The sequence below is a fragment of the Delphinapterus leucas genome, chromosome 16 (assembly GCF_059928025.1).
Source record: "Delphinapterus leucas isolate spDelLeu-1000000601 "Yukka" chromosome 16, BTC_Dleu_Yukka2, whole genome shotgun sequence".
Classification (NCBI taxonomy): Eukaryota; Metazoa; Chordata; class Mammalia; order Artiodactyla; family Monodontidae; genus Delphinapterus; species Delphinapterus leucas.
In genome coordinates this window covers 25,292,416-25,313,972 of record NC_143144.1, presented here as the reverse complement: position 1 = coordinate 25,313,972, position 21,557 = coordinate 25,292,416, and the positions used below count along the sequence as shown (strand labels likewise).

At 52.3% G+C, this 21,557-nt stretch overlaps 1 protein-coding gene across 2 annotated transcripts in view; it reads right to left on the bottom strand.

Annotated features, from left to right (window-relative positions):
- The window catches only part of PALD1 (phosphatase domain containing paladin 1), an 84,902-nt gene extending 68,037 nt beyond the window's left edge, over positions 1 to 16,865 (bottom strand). Inside the window, exon 1 of one of the 2 annotated variants that reach the window (XM_089897615.1) lies at positions 14,562 to 16,865. The gene's annotated coding sequence lies outside the window, so the exon portion shown is untranslated. Of the gene's footprint in view, positions 1 to 13,199; positions 14,534 to 14,561 lie in introns of those variants that run through there. The other variant, XM_022590796.3, reaches the window with a different exon arrangement.
- Positions 16,866 to 21,557: the final 4,692 nt, after the last annotated feature.

Here is a 21,557-nt window from a genome sequence, read left to right as displayed (position 1 = left end):
CGCAGAAGTGAAAGGAGACAGTGTGGTCTCTGGGGCACGGCCACTCAATCCCTGTGCACAAAGCCTTATGTCCTGATAATCTGACTTCTTTAGGACAGGCTCCCAAAATTTGGACTGCTTAGATGAAAAGGCATGTGCGTTTTAAAAACTAGAGTAACTAAGTGCCATGTTACTTTTCCAAACGGTTGTAGCACATCCTACAGCAACCAGAATTGCTTAAGACACACCCTCATTGGTTCAGGAAGTTATGGATCCTTTCCATTTTTGCCCACATGAAAGCTCTCTATGTTTCCACACAAAAGCTCTCCACACCCAATTCACAGAATGGGGTAAATGACAGCTCTTCCTCCTCAGGATGCGGCGAGGTTTAACTGAGAAATAAATCCACCTAAGCTGCTGAGCCCAGCGCCTAGCACAGAGTGAGCGCTCAACAAACGGGGCAGGCTGTTCCATCACCTGCATGAATGCCACCTCCGTAGTTACCATTTTAACAAAGGGAGCTTCCTAAGGGGAGCTTGGAAGCCTCAAACCCACGAGGTTTAGCATGGCTGTCCCTAGACACAGGGCCATAGAGAGAAGGAGGTGGAACTATGGCTCAGCACAAGGGCACTGGGAGTCAAGAGACTAGGTTCAAGTGAACCTTTCTGAGACTCAGCTTCCTCATCTATAAAATGGCCCAATTCACTCCCTCTTGATGCAGCCATTCTACAAACGTTTCCGGGGCATCTGCTATGTGCAGGGCATTGTTCTAGGAGCTAACAGTACAGAATAAAACTTCCTGCCTCATACATGCTAGCTAGAGACACAGAAATAAATTATATAAATTAGTAAAATATATGGTATATCAGGAGGTGATAACTGATAAGAAAGAAAAGGGTTATGGAGATGAGGCACGGAATTTTAGGGTATCCAAGGGAGGCTTCACATTTGAGTAAAGACCTGAAGGAAGTTACATGGCAAGCTATGTGACTCTGGGGAGGAAAAGCATCCCTGGTCAAGGGATCAGTTGTGCAAATGCCCTGAGGTGGGGGGTGTTCCCAATGTTTTGCAGAAGCCATGAGGCAGCCGGTTTGGCTGGAGCAGGGTGAGAGCGAGCGGGTGGGTACTAGATGGAGGCCACAGTAAGGACACTAGCCTTCTCTGTAGGTAAATGAGGAACTACTTGGGTGGGGGGGGGGGCCTGGGGCAGAGAAGTGCCCTGGGCTGACTTTCACATTCCAACAAGGTCACCCTGCTGCTGTGCTAGAAGAGGCTGTCGGGGGCCAAGCACGGAAGCCAACAGCCTGTTAGGAGTCTTCCGCAACCGTGCAAGTGATGCTAGCGGCTTGGGCCCGCAGCATGGCTCGTCCTGGACCCATTTTGAAGGTAAGCCAAGAGGACCTGCTGACACGTTTCTGAGGTGTGAGAGACACAGAGGAACCACGGATGACTTCAGGTTTGGCCTGAACAACTAAGGGACGGGGCTGCCACTCACTGAGATGGGACAAAGGGGGGAAGCATGTGCAGTGAGGGCTGAGCAGACAGACAGGGCAGCCATGGTCTCCATTCCAAGCAATCTCAGAAGGAAGCAGCAGGCCCTGGAGACCTGAAAAGAAAGAGGAGCTGGTCCTGAGGCCTGTGCGGCTCCCTCTGGAAAGCAATACGAAAGCCAGAGAGGGGAAGGTGGCGTCGGAGGTCTGACCTGCCACACGTCTGACCCACTACAGGCCTTGCTGCCCACAGAGCCCGGGCCACGGCCACGGCTGGCTGCTCATGGGCGCACATCACAGGTGGGGAAACTGAGGGCACTGAGTTCTACAGTGAGCACCTCTCATTTAGAAGCCAGAAAGGGCCAGGGCGATTTAAGGCTGGGAGGCAGACAGCTCCCACCTACCACCCTAAACAGGGACAATGGGGCTGAAGCCCATAGTCCTCACCACCCAGGAAGTCCACAGGATCCCAAGAGGTGATGAGGACTCTGGGTTGCCCAGAGCTGAGAATATGACTCGATCCAGACTCCAAGGATGTCTGCTTCGGGGTCCGTGAGCTCTCCCCTGTCCCCCTCACCACTGGGATTTAATTCACATAACCATGAAGTTCACCCTTATAAAATATACAATTCGGTGGCATTTAATACATTCACATTGTTGTACAACCATCACTACAACCTAATTCCAGAATATCAAACCCAAAAAGTTAAACATGGAATTATCGTATGACCCAGCAATTCCATTCCTAGGTACATACCCAAGAGAACTGAAAACAGGTACATGAATGTTCTAGTCACAACAGCCAAAAGGTAGGAACAATCCAAATGTCCATCAAATGATAAATGGATAAACAAAACGTGGTATAGTCACACAATGGATTATTATTCAGCCACAAAAAGAAATGAAGCACTGATACACACTACAATGTAGTCGAACTTTGATAACATTACACCAAGTGAAAGAAGCCCAGACACAAAAAGTCACGTATTGTATGATTCCATTTCTATGAAATACCCAAAAGAGGTAAATCCAGAGAGACAAGAGCGTAGATTAGTGGTGCCAGGGGCTGGGGAGAGGGGGGAATCAGGAGTGACTGCTTTATAGATACAGAGTTTCCTTTGGGGTGATGAGAATGTTTTGGATACTGAACATTACTAATCATCGAGGAAATGCAGATCAAAAGCACAATGAGATATCACCTCACACCTGTCAGGATGGCTATTATCAAAAAAACAAAAGACAAGTGTTGGCAAAGGATGTGGAGAAATTGGACCCCTTGCACGCTGTTGGTGGGAACGTAGTATGGTGCAGCCACTGTGGAAAACTGCACAGAGGTTCCTAAAAATTAAAAATAGAACTTCCAGATGATCCAGCAATCCCACTTCTGGGTATTTATCCAAAAGAACTGAAATCAGGATCTCAAAAGAGGTATTAGCGTACCCATGTTCACTACAGCATGAGACACAACAGCCAAGAGGTGGAAGCAACCCAAACGTCCATCGATGGATGAATGGATAAAGAAAATGCGGTACATACGCACGATGGAATATTATTCAGTCTTTAAAAAGAAGGAAATTCTGCAGTATGCGACCACATGGACGAACCTTGAGGACATTACGCTAAGTGAAATAAGCCAGTCACAGAAGGACAAGTACTGCGTGATTCCACTTACATGAGGGATCTAAAGTAGTCAAATTCATAAATGGAATGGTGGTTGCCAGGGGCTGGGCGAAGGGAGAAATGGGGAGTTACTAATCAACAGGCACAAAGTTTCGGTTAAGCAAGGTGAATCAGCTCTAGAGATCTGCTGTACAGCATTGTCCTTATAGTCAAAAATAAGATATTATGGGCTTCCCTGGTGGCGCAGTGGTTGAGAGTCTGCCTGCCGATGCAGGGGACACGGGTTCGTGCCACGGTCCGGGAAGATCCCACATGCCGCGGAGCGGCTGGGCCCGTGAGCCATGGCCGCTGATCCTGTGCGTCCGGAGCCTGTGCTCCGCAACGGGAGAGGCCACAACAGTGAGGGGCCCGCGTACCGCAAAAAAAAAAAAAAAAAAATTTGTTAAGAGGGTAGTTCTCATGTTAAGTGTTCTTACCACAATAAAATAAAAATTTTTTCAATGTTTTGGAATTAGGTAGACGTGATGGTTGCACAATTTTGTGAATGTGCTAAATACCACTGAATTGCACACTTTGAAACAGTTAATTTTATGTTATATGAATTTCACCTCAATTTAAAAAAAAAAGTCTCCTGGCTTCCCTGGTGGCGCAGTGGTTGAGAGTCCGCCTGCCAATGCAGGGGACAAGGGTTCGTGCCCTGGTCCGGGAAGATCCCATGTGCCACAGAGCGGATGGGCCCGTGAGCCATGGCCGCTGAGCCTGCGCGTCCGGAGCCTGTACTCCGCAATGGGAGAGGCCACAGCAGTGAGAGGCCTGCATACCACAAAAAAAAAAAAAAGTCTCCAATAAAAATGTTAAAAAATAATAATAAAAAAAATTTTTAAAGTAATGAGAGCATGCCCTGGGACATCCAAATGACCATCTCACAAGCAAGTGCTGCTGTGCAATTTGGGGCTCCGGCCTGCTCCTGTGTTTATGATTCAGTTCCTTCTTTGTGAAGGCCAAATGACATCACTGCGCACAACACAAAGTTTGTGCTTCAAAGAAGAGAAGGGGGTGGGGTGGAGAACTGAGCCACCCTGTAGCCCATGGCAGCCTGGATGTGCCCAGTTCAAAGGCCCAATCTCTTAGCAGTCAGGACTGTGTTCATGTTGAGAGCAGCCGTGTGAATAGAGCAAAGCCCATCTCTGTGCCAAATTCCTGATTCCCACGAGAAGTGGGCTTAAGAGCCACTATATGCAGATTTCAATAACGCCATTATTACACCCGTATCTTTGATCAAATGAGCCAGCTTTCCAGGTTATCAAGTGGTATACTATTAAAACAGCCATTTGGGGATTACTCATTGGCAGTTCAGGCTCAAATGTGGGTATAGTCGGCCAGCCACATCTTTGGGTTCTGTAACCCTCGGATTCAACCAACCTCAGATTGAAAAAATTTGAAAAAAATTCCAGAAAGTTCCAAAAAGCAAAACTTGAATTTGCCGTGTGCTGGCAACTATTTACATAGCATTTACATTGTATTTGCAACTATCAACATAACATTTACATTACACTAGGTATTATAAGTAATCTAGAGGCGATTTAAAAGATAGGGGAGGATGTGTATAGGTTATACTGTGCCATTTTATATAAGGGACTTGAGCATCTTGACTTTGGAATCCGTGAGGGTCCTGAAACCAATCCCCCCACCCAGGATGCTGCCGAGGGACAACCCCAAACCAGCCAGCCAGCCCAGCAGGCACAAGTGACAGAAGCAGGGGAAACAAGGGGCCAGCTCTCTGCTATCAACCCAACGAGGGCAATTTCGTTTCAGTTCACATCCTTCCAATTAAATTAACATTGCTCATTTGAAATGGGCCGGCTTTCTGGTTTTATTAGTTTTATTCTGGCTTCATTTCATGTTTGCTTTATACTTATGTAAAAACTACATAAGTCTGAGGCACTTACACCTAGTTTTATATTTGTACATTTAAGTTATATTCTAATAAGAAAATTTAAATCAACAGGTGAGGCTTTTTCTTTCCTTTAAAAGGGAGTCCAGACATACTTATGATTCCATTCATATGAAATGTCAAATCAAGCAAATCTATAGAGACAGAAAGTAGACTTGTGGGGTGGGGACTGATGACAAATGAGTACAGGGTATTTTTCTGGTTTAATGAAAATGTTGTAAAATTAGACTATAGTGACAGACGTACAACTCTTTGAATACACTAAAAGCTATTAAACTGTACACTTTACAAACTGAACTGTATGGCTTGTGAGTTAAATCTCAATAAAGCTATTTTTTAAAGTGGGGGGAGGGTCGACCTATTACCCAGGTTTGAGCTGAATTACGCTGTAAAAATCACAGGGAAATCAACAAACCCACCTATTCGGGGCTTCCCTTCCAGGCCTACTCTACTCTTCCTCGCCCTATACTGTGCCCAAGGGCTCAGGAGACAGAGGCTAAGATGAAACCCTAAGTCACAAGCCAAGCCCACCCTGGGTGAGCAGGTGGCTGCCCTCAGACACCACAACACAGGATTCCTATCTCTTGGAATCCACTTCATACAACAGTATTAAGGCACTATTTGAATTATTAAATTCGGAAGAACTTAAAAACAATGAAAACGACCAATGTCAGTAAGTATGCAGGGAATGTGATTCATACATCAGAGGCAGCCTCAAGGAAAGAAGCATGACAATAAAGGTTCAGCACCTCAGTGACCCAGCTGGCTGGGGATGGCGTAGAGCCAGGAGCCAGCACATCTGAGCACAGGCAGTCCCCATCCTGGGGAGGCAGCCGACATCCCCACCCTTCACCCACACTCGCCCAGCACAGCCTGCCCGCAGGACAGGGTCCCTATCCAAGCACGCTGCTTGCCTCCAGCCTCAGCAAGGGGCAACTCCGCGGCAACAAGAAGGGAGGCCTCAAGGGCCCATCTTCTGTCGACCCAGCAAATCTCCCTCTCCTTGGGACTATTCCTTCCAGCGGCACTTTACAGAGACAGGAAGAGGAAGCCCCTGCCGGCAGCTGCTGGGTGGGAGGCGCTGGTGAAGCCAGCAGGAGTGCACGTCCACCCCTGACAGACGGACCCCTTTTGTCCCAATGCCTCCCTCCCTCCACAAACCTCTTGGAACTGACCACCTCCAGGAAGCCGCCTTCTGTCTCCCCAAAGGTTCACTGAGCCCCAGCTCGGAGCCGGGGGAGGGGGAGGGAGTGGACACCTTTTCATCTGGCCCAGGCCCCCACCTCTGGGCCCTCAGCTCAGGGCTGGCTCCCAGGGAACACGGAGAACTCATATGGCTGTGCTGGGAACACCCCCAAGACCAAGGGCTAAGTGAAGAAGTGGGCCCCAGAACCGTGGACCAAGTGCCATCCCATCTATATCCCCAAATCAAAACTACACAAACTCACACAGAGGCACAGAAAAGAAGACGGTGGGATATTCACAAATTGCTGAGAGGGATGCCTTGGGGGAAGAGAGTAAGTCAGGAGGGGGAAGTGGCTTTCAGATTTTACTTTCTCTCTCTCTCTCTCTGAAGCTACTACCTGAATCCTTCATAAAGATAACTACTTAATTTTGTTTTAACTGAAAACATTTTCAAAAGCAGGGTAGACGTCCATCAACTGGAAACTCGGTAAGCAAGCTATGCTCCCCGCACACATTGGGATGAAAAAGGAAAGCACTCCTGGAACACAAGACAACGTGGACGAGACTCGAGAACATTACGCTTAGTAGAATAGGCAGAAATAAAAAATACCTATTATCTACCTGAGTCCACTTATGTGAAAATCTAGAAAAAAGCAAAACCAGAGTGACAGGAGATAAGCGGCCTGGGACCAGGCGTGGGAGTGGCTACTGACGGCAGGGGAGCCCCAGGAAAGCTTCTGGGTGATGGAAGCGTTTGCACACTCCACTGGAGTGGGGCTGCATGCCCATGACCTTCACCGACACTCAGCCAGCTGCCCCCTAGGCTGGGTGACTGTTATGGTATGTGTACCTCAATAAAACTTCCTTTCTAAGTGAGGTAGAAGGAATGGAGTCAGTGCTTAATGAGAAAGGGGTCTTCTTCCTTTGGGGTGATGAAAATGTTCTGGAACTTGATGGAAGTGGTGGTCCCACAACACTGCAAATGTGCTCAATGCCACTCGACTGTGTACTTCAACATGGTCAATTTTACGCCAAGTGAATTTCACCTCAATTTTTTTTTTTTAATTTTAAGTAGACGTAAAAATTTATTACGCCCATTTTGCAGATGAGAAAACTGGGCTCAGAGGAAGCAGTCAACTGCTGGTCCCGGGCTTATCCACCGATGCCTCAGACCCAGTTCAGAGCATCTACACCCAGCAGAAGAGAGAGACCTGCTCTGTACTTCCCCGGAAGGCTCTGCGGCACCGGGGCCGATCTCCAGGGAGGCCCTTGGCTCTGGGGCATTTGAAAACCAGAGCTTCCCGACAGGCCTCGGAGCAAGCCAGCACAGCACCTGCAGGAGACTCCCAAAGTCTGCGAGCTCCATCAACAGACAGGTCTGCCACGGGGGCAGGGAGTGAGCACCACCAAGCGGGTGGTCTAACTAAGGCTAAAGCAAGGATGCGGGTGGGGGGGTTCCGATCAGATCCAGGGTGGATGAGGTCTTCTAGGCCCTGCCAGTCAGGGCCCTGGGGAGTTGAGGGGTCGGCACCAACGTCAGGGACTCAGGAGAAGGACTCAGTAACTAGAGGACAGCAGTCGAAGTGGACATGTCCACCAGCCACTTTGTGACTGGCAGGAGAGGGCTGAACTCCTTCCTGGGGTCTGCAGTTCCAAGAAAAGGAAAAGGAAAAGGGGAGAAGTTCCCCTCTGTGCTTTCTAAACAGAATCTTCAAAAATGCCCAGTGTCCCGGTCCTCCACTCTGGGGAGGGCCAGGACAGAAGACACACCGCCTGCAGATAGGCAGGGCCTGGGGCACAGCAGGATGCAGAGTCTGGCAAAGCCCAAGGTCATCTGAGGGCACTCACTTCTCTCCTCCCCCGCCCCCCGACATGCCCCCGACCCAGCCTCTTGGCAGTGGGGCTGTTTCTCATGGGCGAGGGAGAGAAGCCAAGCCGTGCACCCACAACTGTCCCAGCACCACACCCTCCCTCCTCCTGGAATTTCTGAAAGCCCTGCTCCCTGGGAGCCTGCAGGGTCAGGAGCGGCACACCCAGTTCCAAGATGCTTTCTACTGCCTGCCATGGGCATGGAGGTAACCCCAGATGCCCCATGTCTCTCCCTCATCAGTGTGCCCCAGCTCCAGCCCAAGCAGGGGCATCCTTCAGAGCTAAAGCCAGTCCACATGTCAGTTACAGGAAATAAAACACCTTCTAATTCTACTATTAGACATTCACTCCTTAGGAGAGGTTTCAAAGGCTTCAGTTCATTCCTGAGGAAGGGGACCTGTTAACCTATAGGCATCTCAGCTAAGAGCAAAAACAGGCATGTTGATGCTGGGGTGAGAGCAGTCTGGAGTCCCCAGCTCAATAATGAGGGGTCCCAGGAAGGGCTGGCAGGCATTTATAAGAGGGTGGGAAGGTCCCCTGGAGAATGGGGGGACAGTGAATGTGATTCTTTAAAAGAAAGGGGGAGGTCAGAATTCCGGGGGACCTCTAGCTTATGTCCTAAGAGGCACACCAGGGCTGCCTCTGAGCCCAGTGTGGGAGGGACAGCAGGTCGCAGAAAGGTCTCTCCTGACAGGCCAGGAGTGCTGAGCATGGGTCCCACCCCAGGTCCGTGGATCTTCTCACGTTCCCTAAACACGCCAAGCTGTCACATCTCTGCATGGGCTGCTCATTCTGCTTGGGAAGCCTTTCTCATCCTTGCAAACTCTTGGCCATCCTTCAAAGTCCACCTGAAGCACCACCCCGTCCCCAGGCAAGCCCTTCCCCCCCTCTGGCTCCAATCACAGCTGGCACAGGCCCTGGGAAGGTACCAGTGGGAGAAGGTAGACATGTGCCTCTCTCATCTGGCAGGGACTGAGTCTCACTCACCTTTGGTCCCCTGCACCTCATACTGAACCTGGGGGCAGGAAAGCCCAGGAATTGGAACCAAGAAGCCATCCTGTTGCCTTTCCACCATAAGGCACTGTGCAAACAGCCTGGCCTCTGTGGCCTCACAGGTCTCTCCCTCTGCTGAGATTAACTGGAACCATGGTAATAGAAGCACCTAATGTTTACTGAGCACTTACTATGAGCCACACACTACCCCAAGGGCTCTCCATGTGCTACCTCCTTTCACCCTTATGACATTCTCATAAGGGAGTTACTATTATTAATCCTGCTACACAAGGGAATCAGGCACAGAGAGGTTAAGTGAATTTTCTGGTGCCATACAGCTAACAAGAGAGGAAGCCGAAATTCAGACCATAGTGGTCTGGTTCCGGGCCCGGTATTCTTTTTTTGTTTTTTTTGCGGTATGCGGGCCTCTCACTGTTGTGGCCTCTCCCGTTGCGGAGCACAGGCTCCGGACGCGCAGGCTCAGCAGCAATGGCTCACGGGCCCAGCCACTCCGCGGCATGTGGGATCTTCCCGGACCAAGGCACGAACCTGTGTCCCCTGCATCTGCAGGCGGACTCTCAACCACTGCGCCACCAGGGAAGCCCCCGGTATTCTTAATCGCTACAGGTCTGTTGAGGGGTAGGAAGATGGGTCACTTGTCAGGACAAGCTCTAAGTGGAAGAGGAACTCAGAGATTTTAAAGGCTAGTTCTCCCCGGACCTTCTCTTTCCCCAGGTCCCAGCCAAACACCTAGGAAGAACAGCAGGGCCTCCTCCCAGATCCGGCCTGCTGCTCCCAAGCTCATCCCGGTGCTGAGCACCAGTTCCAGGAAACACAAAAGGCCCATCTGCAAGCCCCCTGGCCCAGGCTGGGAAGATGAACGGCTGCCCGCTGAGAGGCAGAGCCATAATTTGGGGCTATTCTTAGCAAACCACTGGCTCCCCTCCCAGAGGCCCAGCAGGAGGCAGACCCAAGCTTCATACATCCTGCCTGCAGGCGTGCAGAGGTCCCACAGGGCTAAGGAGCGACTGGTGGGCAGGAGGTGAGGACAAAGGCCTCCATCTTTCAAACCAGAGGTGCCTGGCCTGCTAGCCTTCCTTCCCAGGGCCAGGCACCTGGCTGCTGAAGCAGCTCTGGAGAGTCCTGGCCACGGGGGAAGGCTGGTCACCAAGGCTCCACTGACAGTGCTCGCTCTGTGCCAGACCCTGGGCCACACACTTTCCACTGATTATCTCACATTTAACCCTCACCACACCCCAAGGGCAAGGGGTTACTGGAACCATTTTAAAGATGAGACGTTTCACTTTAAAGATGAGTTAATTAAGACATTAAGTAACTTGCCCAGGTAACAGGGTGAGTTAGTGTCAAGCTGTATCTCCCAATCTCCAGGTTGAGCCATAGCCAGATTGGGGGCAGGGGGGCCTTCCCTGTCCAAGGGTTTGGGGGAGGGGCAGTCCATACCAGAAAGCAAAGGTCTCATCAAAGACCCAACTGCATGTCTACTCTTTCTCTTTCCCAGGGATTGTCCCTTCCCTGCCAAAAACCCTCAGGCCTGGGCTCAGAAGGAGAGTCCCCAGCCAGGTACCTCCCCTACCCTGACCACACGACCTCACTTCAGGAAGCTCTGGAGACCCAGGGGAGATGAGCCTCAAAGTTCAAGAAGTCCCTGTTGGTGTTTAAGGCATGCACCCAGCCCTGTAGCTTAGGGAGGAGGGAGGTCAAAGAACTCTCAGGGTGAAACAGAGGATACTGAGCCCTTTGGGGTCTTCAAACTCCAAAGCGGGAGTCCAGAAATGAAGCCACACCACACAGCACCTGTACCCCCTCCACCCCAAACAGGTCAGCTTTCAGGCACTGCTGCCACGCAGAGTCACAGGGATAACTGAGCAGCACTTGCCTCGGACTATATCTCGGTACCTACCTCCGACTGTGTTCTGCCCTCTGCTGCCGGAAGACTCAGCAGGTATGAGTGTCTGTGTTGTCTGTGTCCCAGGTGCCCAGAGCCAACTCCATGTCTGCCCAGGATTCAAGCCACGTCCATGTGGCTCCATGTCTCGCGTTGGTGAATGTCAGCTCACGTCCCTGTCTGTGCTTCCGTGAGCCCACCCATATGTCTGTCCACTTCCATCAGCCAAATCTCCATGATAGCACAGGTGCATCTATAGAGTGCCTGCGGCCTGTGCGTAGTCCACACTTGTGTGTTCACCGTCTGCCCCTGCACATATCTGTGCCTTGGGTTGCTTGCCCACCTCCATTGCCTTCGTGTCCATCTGTATCCAGTTCCTCACTGCCCTTGCCCACACAGTTATAAACCTGAGCATGCACGCACATCTCTTCTCATGCCAGCATTCCCCACCTGTGCCCAGGTGACCCTGTGTGTGCCACCTGTTTGGAGGCAGGTGGGTGTGTTCACCCAAGTACTCACAGTGCCGGCCAAGGGCTAAAGGGTGAGTTCAGCAACACGAACCCCCAGAACAGCTCCCAAGGCCACAGGCACGAGCACACTGCCACCTCTGCAAAGTGTTCCAGAAAACAGAAACTTGCCAGGGATGATGCGGGAGAGGGCAGAGCCCTAGACAAAGCAGAACCTCAGAAGTGAGGTCAGGATGCCCCAGGTACCACTCACCTCAAACCAGCCCTGCCAGGCCTGCCGACCTCCAACACCCCAACTCCAACCCCCGATGGCCAGCGAGGGGAAGATTGTCTGCACTCACAGGAAACAGTGTCTGGCTCAGGGCCTCCAGCCTGACAAACTCATCCCCAGCCCCCAGCGATAGAGGCTCTTCCGAAAGGAAGAGAGGACTTCCTCCTGTAAGGCTGGATCTAGACCCTAAACCTCAAGAGCCCCAAGGAGGCTGGGAGAGTCCTATGGTTAGCCTGACCCCAGAAACCAAATATGCTTCTTCAGAAATCCACCAGCAGAAAAACAAAAAACACCTGGGAGTGGGGCTGGGGCACACTCCAGCTGCGCCCTGTCCATGGAAGTGGTGAGAGGGCCTAACCACTAGCACGGTAATCACAAAGGGTGGGTATGGAGACAGAACATTTTAAACATATTTGCACGGCTGCCTGAGAACTGCATCCCAGCTCCCCTAGCAACTGCAGACCGTATCACTCACTCAGCAATTAATCATGTGTATGCTCTTGATATTTCCACTAGTATTACTATTAGTCCAGAACTGAGATGGAAACCCTGTATTAGCCAACTTTCTTTGTGTTTATGTCTTGTCTCCCCCCGTGGGGCTGAGCCACCTAAGGGGAAAACCCTCCAACACCTTCCACCACTCTCACCCTCCCTGGCATTTAAGAAATGCTCAGTCACGGGTCCAGGTTGCTCTGCAGGAAGCCAAGGAGTCAGTGCCTGGAATTCTGGTCGAGAGAGTAGGGAAGCTGGGACACTTCCTGAAGTCAGGGAGCTTTTCTTCCATTTCTGACTCCCCAAGAGATAAGAACAGGTTCCAACCACCCCGGCCACTTTCGAAAGTCCAGGGCAACAGTCTCCCGCACACTGCACTCTGCTTTCTGACAGGCCTCTTGCCCCTTCAGGAAAAACCTCTTAAGATGAAAAGGGGGCTCCCCTCGGAGACCCAGGCCTACAGAAGGAAAGGATCAGATGAGGCCCAGCATCAAAGCTTGCACCCACTGGGTTCTCTGGACTCTTCCCGGTGCCGTGGGCCTCAAGCCCCTAAAGACGAGCCCAGCGACCCCAAGTGTGGATCATGAAGCGTCCTGCCTCGCCGCAGCTGCACAGGAAGCCCAGCTCTTGGGCCTTGCCCCAGGCCTAGCCATTACGAGTGGAGGTGTCGCCAGCTCACATCTACCCCAGTCCAAGGGAAACCTCCTCGAGGAAGTCGGTAGCCCAGAGCCGGACAGACAGAACGACTCAGTAACTCCTCACTGTTTAATATGTGAGGTTCCGCTTCTCTCCCAGGCAATGATCCCGCGCGGGTTTGGGTGGGGGCCCGGGACCTCTCTTCTCCGCGGAGCCCAGGGAGGCGTGCGATCTGGGGGATGGGGAGTGGGTGGTCGGAGCAGCCCCGGCCCGGGAGTGCCCAGAGAACTCCTGAATCAGCCCTCCCTCGCCAGCCCGGGTTCGGACGCATCGGTACCTGTCAGCCCGCGACTCCGAGGCATCCGCGCTCCTGCGGCTGGCGCGCTGCGCCCGAACGGCGGGCGCCGAGTCAGGCAGCGGCGGGTCGCGCCCGGCGCGGGCTCCGGCTGGCTCCTCCCAACTTCCCCAGCCCATCCGTGGGCAGAGGCGGTTCCGGAGGCTGGCAGGACGGGCGCGACGAGGCGAGGCCAAGAGAGAAGGAGCCCCCGCTCGCCGGCGAAGAGACCTGCCCGCCCCAGCCCGAGCGCGCCGCGCCGCTCCGCTCCGCGTGCCCCACGACCCCCAAGCCGAGGGGCGGATCCGGCCAGGCCGCCAATCACCGAGCCCGCCGCCGCCCGGCCAGCCCGAGCCCCGGCCCCAGCCGCCAAGGGGGCGGGGGTCTCGGATTTAAAGACACACTCACCAAGCAGCGTCCCGATTGGCATTCCAGAGCCGCGGCAGCCTGGCGGGGAGGGAACGGCTGGCCCCACCTTTCCCGGCCCCGCTTCCTCCCTTCGCCCATCCACCCTCCGCGTGCGAGGAAAAGTTTGGGACGGGGGAGACGGCCTGGGAAGCCAGCTTCTCTTCCCTTGTCGTTAGTTCGTCTAGTTCTGGAAGAAGCCCAAAGCCTACATCCAGCCTCCCTGGCAGGAGAAAGAAGCAAAAGCTCTCGGCGCCACACCCCCTCCCAGACTCCAGCTCCCCGGGAAATCGGCTGGCCCTCGCCGCTCTCTGCTTTTTAAAGCCAGGCCAAGCCTCGGCGGGACCGAGACAAGCAGCTGGGCACCGGAAGAATCCTCGCTGTGCTGTGCAACCTGAGCTAGGCGATTGCCCTCTCTGGACCTCAGCCACCACAGGAGTCAACGGTTGAGCCCTTAAAAAGCAGACTGTCCGGGCTTCCCTGGTGGCACAGTGGTTGAGAGTCCGCCTGCCGACGCAGAGGACGCGGGTTCGTGCCCCGGTCCGGGAAGATCCCACATGCCGCGGAGCGGCTGGGCCCGTGAGCCATGGCCGCTGAGCCTGCGCGTCCGGAGTCTGTGCTCCGCAATGGGAGAGGCCACAGCAATGAGAGGCCCGCGTACCGCAAAATAAAAAAAAAAAAGCAGACTGTCCACTCAATCGTGGGCTTCTCGCAAGCCCTAGACACCCTCAGTCCCCGGAGGCGAAAAGGGAAGAATGAGGCAGAAACTTTGGAAGGGGAGGGGTCCCTCTGCCCCCACCCCATGGCTCCCTACAGTGATACGTACAATCCCCACCCCCAAGGGGCCCTATCCCCGCCTCCCACTGATCCCACTGACCGGGCACGGTAGCCCAACCAGGCGCACCTCGATGCCCCAGCAGCCCACGCCAGCCCTCCGCTGGCGCGTGCCCCCAAACTCACCCAAGTGCATTCGCTCTCTCGCCACTGTTTCCTCTGGGGGAGATGGGCTTTGCTGTGGTTGGTGAGTCACTTCTTCCTTCACTCTGCTCCACACTGGGGAAATCGGTCTTCCTCACCTGTCACTACCGGCCTCACCACAATCAGGGCTGCAGCAGGAGTCGGTGAAGTCCGAGTCTCCCCAGGATGAAGGCAGCGCAGGCCTCGCCTCTCTCCAAAGTCAGGCCAGAGGCGCTGGGCTAGGAGCCTGGCTGGCAGGCCGGGCAGTCCATGGGAGCCCTAAGGACAAATAAAGACAAGCGGAATGGCTGTTATCTGTGGTGCTCTTACCAAGTCTCCAGCACCCAGGTCTCAAGTGCCTCACTGGATGATTCTATGAGATAACTACTTTTATTATCCCTCTTTTAGTGGATGAGGAAACTGAGGCCCAGGGGACACTCGCCCTCAGCTCCAGGCCTCCTCCTGTAACAACCAAGATGTGCGAGGAGGAGAGGAGCGGAGAGGACCCAGGAGTGGCCTTGGGAAGCGGACCTGACCTTCAGAGACCAGTAGAGCTAGGCTCAGGTTGGCTCGTAGTTTACTGCCTGTGTGGTCTGTGACATAACCTGTCTGATATTCAAGTGCCTCAGCCAGAATATGGCCTGTCCTCCTTCAAAGAGGTGTTGACAAGCCAGGAAGCTGGGGCATGTGATGCCTTGGCGGGGCATGTGGCACATGGTAGGCACCATCTTTGGGCACTGCTCCCTCCCTTCCTCCCTCCTCTTTGTACAACCTCATAAACCACTCCACCCCGTGTCAGATTCCCCAACTGAAGCCCCTGCCATAATGAGGATACTGACAATGCATCCTCATTATCCTGCATTACCAGGATAATGCCCCCTTGCAGCCAGGACTAAGGTGGGGTACGTATGTGCACTGAGACTGTGCTCGAGCACACACATCATACACACATGCACACACACACTACTCTTCCTCCCTGGGATCTGTGGCTAGCTGCCTCTCTAGACTGAGCTCCTGGGGACCTGTCTTTTGGTCCCCAGCACAGTGTCTGGTACATTGGTCGTTCATTCATTCATTCGTGTTCACCATGCACACAGTAGGTGTTCTTGTTGAATCAAGCAGAAAAGCCCAGGGCAGAGATGTCCCCAGAAGAACCAGAATCACTGCCCTTCTGGCTCCAACAGACAGCCTCGGGGCTCAGCTGGTAGACCCCAGAAGTAGAGGGTTGGGGGTTTAGAGGTATCTCAGAGACAGGGTACAGATGGCATCCAGATCACAGTGTCCGGCCTCACCAGCCCGCCCCCAGCCCCTGAGGTTCTAACAAGTCCTTGCTCAGAGCAGCAAATGCTGGGGGTTCCCCCCACCACAAGAAAGCCTGCAGGACCAGATCCTGCCCCCCACCGGACCCAGCGGCCTGGAAGGGGGAAGGGGACTGAATGTTGAGGAAGAGACGAAGGAAGGGACACAGCAGCCCTGGGTATACCCCAAAGAAGGCACTCTGCCCTCTCTCTCCAACCCCAGGCAGAATGGAAGAATCAATTGGGCCAACTCGCTCAGCGCAAACTGCCGCAGAAGCTCCCCAAGAAGTCTGTAAGCTCAGAGCAGAAGCCCAAAAGCCACTGAGAAAGGATCAGTGGTCCCCGAACAGGATCTCAGAAACTAGAGGGCTCAGGACCCACCCCTACTGACCCAGCACCTCCACCAGAACTACCGCCACCACCCCACATCCCAGTTGCACAAGCACCCGAGACGCCACCGTATCATCTAGAGAATGCCAGGGCCCTGCGGGTGGCCCTGCAGTACAACTGTGTGCTCGTGTGTGAACACGTGTATGTACACATATGTGCTTGTGTTGCTCATGTATGTTTGCAGAGATGTGAATGAGAGTGTGCATGTTTGTGCGAGTGTCTAGTGGGTGTGAGTGTGGATGTAGGAGTGAGCATGTGTGTATATGTGGGCATGTGTCGCACACACACAAACTAACCCACCAACCACCGTCCAAAACCAGGCGAGCCGCTACTGCAAAGGGTAGTGAACCACCCCATTACTCACGCTTCCAAGAGAATTGCCAGTGGCCATCCACAGCCCCCTCTGCCCAGGCAAGCAAGTCCCAAGTTCAATCCCTGCGAAGAACCATAAGCTGTGCGAATCCCCGTTTCCCTCGTAGGAACGCTCAGACCAAGAATTATTTCCTGACAGGTGGAGACGACTCGCCGGAAGGCAGAGGAGCTGGGCTCAAACCAGCAAAGATGAGACTTGACAAAAGATGAGAAACAGGCTCCACTGCTCTTCTCTGCTCCTCGTTGCACGCCAAGCCCACCACAGGCTGGGGGACACTGGGCCCGAGGAATAGACATCAGGGCAGGAAGCCGATCTGGCGCTGCTCCCCGTGGCCACGTTATTGCCAAGACTGGGACCCACGTGGGCCCTCCATGGTGGGTGTCTTGGAGCCTGCAGTCTTCCCTGTGAGCCAGGTGGTCTCTGAGGCCCAACACAGACCCGTCCCCACCTGCCCCAGCTGCCTCAGGGTCCTGCTCTGGCTGTCTGCCCCTCCAGGCCCACCGCCCCACCACCAGGACCCAGCAGCCCCCGCTTGTCGGGCCTTGCTGTGTGCAGCCCAGGGCTGAAAGACACGGGCTCTGAGTAGGGCCAACTTGCCCTGGATCTAACCTCAGCAATTTTACCACTATGTGACCCTTACCCTAAAAGTCACCACATTTCTCCAAGTCTTTTTTTCCTCATTCGTAAAATGGTATGAAGAGCAGTTTATGCCTCCAGGAAATGTCTGGAGGATTGAAGGAGAGCCTAGCACTTGGCCAGAGCTCACTGACCGAAGCTATTGTTATTGTTACTATTATTGCCACCTGAGCTCACACCCTCACCCAGCCCTGAACCTGCCAGGGCAGAGGGGTTCTTCCAGGCTGAGTTCAGTTCAGGCTCCACCGCCTCTAGGCAGTCTTCCCTGCTCAAAGGATCTCTGTCTGCCCTGCACTCCTTCCCCCTCACCTCTGTGCAGGGCCCTAGTACTTGAGCACTCCTGCCTGGCACAGAATACATGTTCAATAATTGACGTTATAATTATCAGCTGGATCATTAATTTCATTGGTTGGCCCTCCTTTGGGTCTAGGTCCAAGGATAGCATCTCCCACCTCCCAAATTCACACACTAGGTTCAAACTTTTTTGACGAAACTCAAAGTAAAAAATACATTTTAGGAACTTCCCTGGTGGTGCAGGGGATAAGACTTCACGCTTCCTAATGCCGAGGGCCCGGGTTCGATCCCTGGTCAGGGAACTAGATCCCACATGCATGCCACAGCTAAGACTTTGCATGCCTCAACTAAGGAGCTCGCAAGCTGCAACTAAGGAACACGCCTGCTGCGACAAAGACCCCACACAACCAAATAAATAAATAAATAAATTTTTTAGTAATTTTATTTATTTATTTATGTATTTATTTTTTGGCTGAGTTGGGTCTTCGTTGCTGCGTGTGGGATTTTTCTCTAGTTGCGGCGTGCATGGGCTTCTCGTTGTGGTGGCTTCTCATGTTGTGGAGCACAGCCTCTAGGCGCTTGGGCTTCAGTAGTTGCAGTGCGTGGGCTCAGTGGTTGTGGCTCGCAGGCTCTAGAGCACAGGCTCAGTAGTGGTGCGTGGGCTTAGCTGCTCTGCGGCATGTGGGATCTTCTCAGACCAGGGATCAAACCCATGTCCCCTGTGTTGGCAAGCAGATTCTTAACCACTGCGCCACCAGGGAAGTCCCATAACTAAATATTAAAAAAAAAAAAAGAAATATATTTTAGGGTATATATCTGGAAAAATTAAAACTCTAATTCAAAAAGATACATACACCCCAATGTGCACAACAGCACTATTTACAATAGCCAAGACGTGGAAACCACCAAAGTGCCTATCAACAGACATTTGGCTTAAGAAGATGTGGTATATTTATACAATGGAATGTCACTCAGCCATAAAAAAAGAAATATTGCCACTTGCAGCAACATGAATGGACCTAGAGAATATTATACTTAGTGAAGTCAGACAGAGAAAGACAAATACTGTATGATATCTCTTATATATGGAATCTGAAATGGGATTCAAATGAATCTATGTAAGAAACAGAATCACAGACATAGAAAACAAACTTATGGTTACCAAAGGGGGAGGGAGGGAGGGAGGGACAAATCAAGAACATGGATTTAACAGATTCAAACTACTATACATAAAATAGATAAGCAATAAGGATTTACTGCATAGCACAGAGAACTATATTCAACATCTTATAACCTATAATGGAATAGAATCTGCAAAATATATATTAGCTGAATCACTTAGCTATATTAACACAATATTATCATGGCCTGAAACTAACACAATATTGTAAATCAACTATATTATATATATATATATATTCTTCGTTGCTGCGTGCGGGCTTTCTCTAGTTGTGGTGCCTACTTTTTGTTGTGGTGTGCGGGCTTCTCATCACGGTGGCTTCTCTTGTTGTGGAGCATGGGCTCTAGGCGCACAGGCTCAGTAGTTGTGGCACACGGGCTTAGTTGCTCCACGGCATGTGGAATCTTCCTGGACCAGGGCTCAAACCCATGTCCCCTGCATTGGCGGGGGGATTCTTAACCACTGCACCACCAGGGAAGCCCCTATCCTATTTCTTTCTGTTTTTACTGATTGCAGTGCACAAAACTGATTTTACCTGTGACCTGCAGTTTGAAAATGCCTTGAAGAACAATGAAGTCCCCGAGGGCAAGGGGACCTCCCACCTACCCATCCCCCAGCATTTCTCAATGCCTGACTGAAGAGTGCCCAGGACATGTGGGATGAGGGTGATTCTATCTCCAGAACATTCCTCAAGTACTACAAGGAGACCCTCCATCAGAAGAAGAAGAGAGAAAAGGGAGAAGGAATCCTGGTTCATTCAGTCAACAGATACTCCATTCATTCATTGTCAGTCAGTCAATCAACAAACATTTACAGAGCCCCTTCTATCTTCCAAGCCCTGTTCTAGGCCTTGAGCAGTGAATGAGGCAGACAAGTTCCCTCATGGGGCAATGTCCCTTTATGGGGCTGACATTTTAGTAGGGTGGGGCAAAGGATACAATAAACAAGTAAATAATAACAGAGGCAACATCATTCCTGAGTGATTCATGCAATGAAGAAAATAATAGAATGGTAAAGAAAAGTGGGGATACTTTAGAAACAGTGGAGGTCTCTGAGCCTCAGGTAACTCAAGACACTTACCTCACTTACCTGAGCTGGTGGTTGTGGGACTTAAATGGGGTGATGACTTCAAAGTATGTAGCACAGGGTGGCCTTTACCGTCATCGCTATTCGATGGATAAGCGTGACTGAAGGCAGGTCGTGATAAAGTTCCGCAAAGCGTAAGGTTGTGCTGGGGTTCAGAGGATGATGAGGGGACACACTGATTACAGCACAAGCCCAGGACCCACGCACGTATTGGTTTCTTCCTCTGCACAGCTCACCTGGCATGTCTCTCCCCATTTCCCAAGCCACAGCTCCCTACTCCCACCCCACCCTACAATTCAGCCCAGCCCAGTTTGACCAGTCCTCTCTAAGAGCTGGGCCACTGAAGAGTTAAATTCCTTCTGGTGGGTGTCCTGAGCTGCACAGGGACAGATACCAGCAGCCTTCACCACCCCACCTGCGCCTCTGTGGACTCCCGCTGATCAGACGACACCTGCCCGGGAGCATGGGTGCTGACTCCCAGCAAGATAGCAAGAGGGTAGAGATCTGGAGCCCAGCCCCAGGAAATGCTGAAGGGTCTGGGTCTGTTCAATCGGAGCAGAGAAGGCTCAGAGGCAGGACACTGTCTTCTGGTCCCCGCAGGGCTGTCGGGAAGTGAGTGAGGATCCCCGTCTCAGGTGAGCTGCTCAAGCATCTGAGCTCCAAGCAGCAACATTAAGTACCTACTGTGTGCCTGACCCTGGTCTCAGGGTGCAGACCCCACCCTGCCCTAGATGCTCCCAGACCTGTGAGGCAGGCAGAGCAGTAAATTTTCAGAGAGACGTGTTCCCTGCAGGGTGGAGTGGGGACCAGGGTGCTGGGAGGGCAGTGATGAGGACAACAACACCACCTCCCAGGTCAGCTCAGAGTGGAAATGGATGTCCTGTGAGGGCCCTACCAGCTCAGGGATGTACATAGATTTGTTTCGGCTTTGGCATCAGACAGACCTGAGTTTGAATTCAGTTTCTGCCACTTCTTAGCTACATGACCTCAGGCAAGTTTCTGAGCTTCTCTGAGCCTCTGTTTCCGCATCTATAAAATGAGGATTAGGACCTCCCTGGCAGTCCAGTGATTGAGACTCTGCGCTTCCACTGCAAGGGGCGTGGGTTCGATTCCTAGTCTGGGAACTAAGATCCCACATGCCACACAGCCTGGCCAAAAAATAAATTAAATTAAATTTTTTAAAAGTGCTTATAAAATGAGGACAGTCACACATACTTTGACAGGATCTTGAGATTAAATGAACTAACAAATTTAAAGCCCTTAACAAACAGCTGTCCAAGAAGATGCTCAATAACATAATAGTAGTTGTGGCCGCTAGCATCATAGAAGATCCCCTCCTAGGGGTCCCCGTCTGCCCTCACCTCCTCCCTCCTCTCCTTCCCCTCTCATAACCTGCAGAGAATCCCCTGCCCCCACTGCTATGAGAAAGGAGCTCCAAGTGGCCTTCTGCTGGGTCTCACTGCAGAACCCCAGGCCCTGGACATTGAAAATAATGAGGCGGGGTGGGATGGGGGGTGTTGAGAGGGGGTCTGCCAAGCCCTGCAGCAGGAAGACCGTCCATCCCTGAATAAACAGGCTGTCACCCCTTCCCTCCCACTATCCTTCTCCCTTAAATAACCCAGATCTGTTGCCCAGTTGTATCTAAGCAACACTCCTCAGGCGCCCAAGGATGTCTCACTCTGACAGCGCCATTTATGAAGATGCTGCAAGGGAAAAGGGGGCGGGGTGGGGATCAAGGGAGC